General features: G+C 41.3%; 1 pseudogene; it reads right to left on the reverse strand.

Annotated features, from left to right (window-relative positions):
- Positions 1-510: 510 nt before the first annotated feature.
- On the reverse strand, positions 511-962 carry LOC139035921 (S-phase kinase-associated protein 1 pseudogene; annotated as a pseudogene).
- Positions 963-5554: the final 4592 nt, after the last annotated feature.

Below are 5554 nucleotides of genomic sequence, written 5' to 3' on the forward strand. Positions count from 1 at the left end.
ACACCCCACTCCAGTACTCTTGCCTGGAAAATCCCATGGATGGAGAAGCCTGGTAGGCTGCAGTCTGGGGTCGCTAAGAGTCAGACACGACTGAGTGACTTCACTTTTTTCACTTTCATGCATTGGAGAAGGAAATGGCAACCCACTCCAGTGTTCTTGCCTGGAGAATCCCAGGGATGGGGGTGCCTGGTGGGCTGCTGTCTAAGGGGTCGCACAGAGTTGGACACTACTGAAGCGACTTAGCAGAAGCAGTGTAGAGAACCCACAGTTCAGTTTTATTCAGAACAAAGAAACTTTTGATCACCCTTGAAGAAACCGAGCGGTAAGTGTGGGATCTGTACTGAAACTACACGTGCAATGAGGACAACACTCTACTAATACAATTGGCTTGCTGCTGCATTTGTTGACTGTTTTCCTAATATTAACAATTACAAACAAATTATAAGCAAATACTAGTGCAACTAGTATTTGGAGTAACCCTTACAATGTTACAATGTCAGACACAAAATTTCACTTCTCCTCACACCACTGGTTTTCCATGCATACGTGAGCTTCCTCTTCTTCAGTGAAATCATTTTTTTATATTGAATGTCTTTCAAATCTCCTCAGGGGTTTTCCCCTGGATCATACTGGGAACAGTCTTGCAGGTAACATCAAGCAAAACTTTGATGTCTAAGTATTTTGCTGCCAGTATAAGCTCAAAAGGTGTTCCTTGGTCATCTTTCAGGAAGTCTTGATCCCAAACAGGGTTATCATCTGTTCGCTTTTCTTTATTCTCATCCCACTGAATGACCTTTTTAAAATATTGCTGCATTAACATTTGGAAAGGGGACTAGAGCATCATCTTCATCATCCATTCTCAAATCTTCTAGTATGGTCTTCACAGTCACAGATTGTTTTGTAGTTTCAACATCCACTTTGAATATGTTTCCATCAGAACTCTGCAACTTAATTGAAGACATGGTGTTAGGTCTCAAGGAGACGGCAGGCCTGAGGCTAAAGAGAGAGGGCAGCATCTGCAAATGGCAAAACAGAAAGACAGAGAACAAGGCCAATACCTATTTCATTCTTTTTCATGGCTGAGTAATATTTCATTGTATATATGTACCACATGTTCTTTATGCACTCCTCTGTCGATGGACATTTAGGTTGCTTCCATGTCTTGGCTATTGTAAATAGTGGCGCAGTGAACATGGAGGTGCCTGTGTCCTTTTGGATTATGATTTTCTCTGAATCTATACCCCTGATGAATCAGTAGGTAAAGAACCACCTGTAGTGCAGGAGAGGCAGGAGATGTGAGTTCAATCTCTGGGTCAGGAAGATCCCCTGGAGCATGGAGCATGCCATCCTCTGGAGGGCATGGCAACTCACTCCAGTATTGTTGCTGGGAAAATCCCATCGACAGAGGAGGCTAGTGGGCCATGGTCCATGGGGTTGCAAAGAGTCAGACACAACTGAAGTGACTGAGCACAAACAGAACACAAATTGGCTTACATGCCCAGGAGTGGGATTGCTGGGTTGTATGGTGGTTCAGTTTTAGGGTTTTTTTTTTAAGGAGCCTCCGTACTGTTCGCCATAATGATTGTACCAATTTACATTCCCACCAACAGTGTAGGAGGGTTCTCTTTTCTCCCCACCCTCTTCAGCATTTATTGTTTGTAGACTTTTTGATGATGATCATTCTGACTGTGTGTTAGTTACTCAGTCGTGTCCAACTCTTTGCAATCCTGTACCATGTCAGGCTTCTCTGTCCATGGAATTCTCCAGGCAAGAATACTGGAGTGGGTTGCCATTCCCTTCTTCAGGGGATCTTCCCAACCCAGGGATTTAACCCAGGCCTCCCACATTGCAGGCAGATTCTTTACTGCCTGAGCTACCAGGGAAGCCTGCTGATGGGTGTGAGGTAATTCCTCATTGTAGTTCTGATTCTCTCTCATAATTGGTGATATTGAGCATCTTTTCATGTACTTTTTTGCTGTTGGTATATCTAGAATGGTACTCTTAATCAACTTTTCCTGCTGTCTCCTAGAAAACTGATCTGGAATCAAAATTGTTTATAGAGATAATGGAGAAAAAGATCTTGGACGAGCTTGGGAGGGGGAACTAAGAAAGGCCATGCTTCCTAAATATGGCTGTGGCAAAACAAACTTCTCTGTTATTGTGGGTATAGGGCCTTTTAATTATGTGATAGCAAGGATATTATGCAGTGAGAGGTGATCAGTTTTAGCAAGAGATCCATCTTTGTCTTTGCTCTACACTGAAGAACATGAAGACATGGGACAAATGGGATTCCCTACCTGGATTTAGGGACATCCTAGTGAGTGAAGAAATGCCAGCTTCCTCACTGGGGACCAGCATCAGGAAGGGAGGAAAAGTATGTAAGGGAGAGCGGAGATAGGTGTTCATCCTGCAAGGAATAGTCATGAAGAATAGGCACTGCTTTCTGGCCTCCTGAGCTCTTCATGACCAGCTAAGAACAGGGTGCTTCCAATGATAGGCTTTGCCCTTTCCTAGGTAGGGAATAACACATAAAAGGCTAAACTATTTTGGTCAAAACTCAGAACACTCAAAAGTGTTGTGTTCTGTTGTACCCCAACAGAATGGGCTACTATCTTTGCTTGTTTGTAAGTTTTTGTGCTTGCTTATTGTGAAAATGGCTACAATTCTTTCACACAGCCCACTATCTAATTTTATTTTATCTTCCCAAAAATAGTTACCTGAGAGAGATAGCATCTCATTTTACTGGGGAGAAAACTGAATTTCTAAGGACATAATCAGAAAGTAACAAGAATGCAAGTTGAGTCTCAGATCAGCCTGACTCAAAAGTCTGTTTTCATGCCTTTGACTGAGTATGCTGACTTCCTTTGGAATATATAGGGAAAAACTCTGTGGTTTTCATTTGAGGGGACTCTGGAACTAAGGTGGACTGTTAAATTACCTATAATCATTGTCTGTTGATTAAAGAGTAGGTAGGAGGAGGAAGATTGGGATGAATAAACTGGAAGGGTCAGCGTGACTGTTGAAATCTACAAATGAGATGTGAGTGCCAGGACAGAAATAACACTTCTATAAATAGAGTTTGGTAGGAAAAAGGACCAAGAAAAGCCATCCTGACCAGGCGTGAACAGATGTTGAGCAGGTAGGAGGTGTCTCTGGAAGACCATTTTAATTTCAGCCTAAAAGGAAGTCAGACAAATCATAGAAAGCTCCACTTCTCTCCCTCCTCCTCTTTCTTCCTTTTAAAAAATTCAGCTTTATGAGGTGGAGTTGATACATAAAGTTGTAAGGTATTTAAAGTGTACATTGTGGTGATTTGATATATGCCGACTTTATAAAAATGATACCCGTATCCCATCCAGTTAACTAACACATCCATCACCACACATATTTATCTCTCTCTCTCTCTTTTTGTGTAAGAATATTTAAGTTCTACCCTCTCAGCAAATTTCAATTAGAGAACACAGTGTTATCGACTATAGTCACCATGTTTTCTGTTAGATTCTTAGACTGTACTCATTTTATAGCTGAAAGTTTGTAACCTTTCACCAACCTCTCCCTATTTCCCTCACCCTCTAGATCCCAAGAGCCACTTTTATACCTTGCTATGAGGTGTTTTTCTTTTTATCATACTCTGCATGTAAGTGATACCAAGCAGTATTCCGCCCGCCTCCCCTCCCCCCCCCCAATCTGGTTTATTTCTAGCATAATACTCTCAAGGTCCATCCATACTGTTGCAAATGGCAGGAGTCCTTTCTTTCTTGTGGCTGATAACTATTCTTCCTCCACTTACAACTGTGGTATAGAATAAGTCTGAGGAGGCACTTGGAACCAACTTTTGGGGAGAGTTTTGACATCCTACTAAGCACTAGAGATAATTACAAGACATAGAGTGGGCAGTTATGAAAACAAAACTTTAGCTAATAAAGAAGAGAAACACATTTGTTTTCAATAGTCCATCGGAGTTCTAATAACTTAAGATGAAGTTGTTTAATAATAATATTTTTCACTGTAATACAACACAGTGACACAGGAAAATGTCTGAAGACTGTTTTCCCCCTTAAACCTAAAGCTCAAATTCAGACAGAATTCCAACCAAACCTCAGTACCCTTGCTAATGATCTGGGGAAATGTCTTGATTGAAGACCTGGTTTCATCAGCTTAAATTGTGGTGATTATGGTATTTAGTTCTTGAAACTTTTGTGAGAATTAAATGAGATTCCATGTGAAATTCTTACTGAAGCTTTTGGCAAATGTTGGCTCTAAGAGAGTTCTATGGTTTCTGCCCTATAGTCACAGCGATCCTCTACCCCACCACCAGGGGCCAGTATATCTAAATTTCCAGGGCTGTTCCTCAGATAAATTAATTCAATAAATATTTATTGAGTACTTAATTAAGTATAGGAAAGACATGCTCTTAGATGATTCTGGTGCTATAAAGCTGAGTAATGTGGTTCCTGATTTTTAAAAGTTTATGACAAGGATTACAAACTCTGGCTAAGTTGGACAGGAAGAATTATTTTATTTTATTGGCATGATTTTGTTTTTAATCTGTTTTTATTGTTCAGTTGCTAAGTCATGTCTGACTTTTTGTGACCCCATGGGCTGTAGCATGCCAGGTTCCCCATCCTCCACTATCTCTCGGAATTTTCTCAAAGTCATGTCCATCGAGTCAGTGATGCTATTCAACCTTATCATCCTCTGTCGTCCTCTTCTCCTTCTGCCTAAAATTTTCCCAGCATCAGGGTATTTTCCAATGAGTCAGCTCTTTGGATCATGTGGCCAAGGTATTGGAACTTCAGCTTCAGAAACAATTCTTCCAATGAATATTCAGGGTTGGTAGCTTTTAGGATTTACTGGTTTGATCTCTTTGCAGTCCAAGGGCCTTTAAGAGTCGTCTCCAGCACCACAGTTTGAAAGCATCCATTCTTCAGCACTCAGCCTTCTTTATGGTCCAACTTTCACATCCACACATGACTACTGGAAAAACCATAACTTTGAATGTTAAATGTCTTTAGGTATGGTATATACCCTATTTCACCCTACCAGTTCCTTTTCTTGTATTATCAGTTCAGTTCGGTCTCTCAGTCATGTCTGTCTCTGTGACCCCATGGACTGCAGCATGCCAGGCTTTCCTTTCCATCACCAACTCCCAGAGCCTACTCAAAGTCTTGGTCATCATGTCAGTGATGCCATCCAACCATCTCATCCTCTGTTGTCCCCTTCTCCTCCCACCTTCAATCTTTTCCAGCATCAGGGTCTTTTCCAATGAGTTGGTTCTTTGCATCAGGTGGCCAAAGTACTGGAGTTTCAGCTTCAGCATCAGTCTTTCCAATGAATATTCAGGACTGATTTCCTTTAAGATTAGACTGGTTTGATCTCCTTGCAGTCCAAGGGACTCTCAAGAGTCTTCTCCAACACCACAGTTCAAATGCATCAATTCTTCAGCACTCAGCTTTCCTTATAGTCCAACTCTTACATCCTTACATGACTACTGGAAAAACCATAGCTTTGACTAGACAGACCTCTGCTTTTTAATATGCTGTCTAGGTTGGTC

Source organism: Odocoileus virginianus, chromosome 7, assembly GCF_023699985.2.
Source record: "Odocoileus virginianus isolate 20LAN1187 ecotype Illinois chromosome 7, Ovbor_1.2, whole genome shotgun sequence".
NCBI classification, from domain to species: domain Eukaryota; kingdom Metazoa; phylum Chordata; class Mammalia; order Artiodactyla; family Cervidae; genus Odocoileus; species Odocoileus virginianus.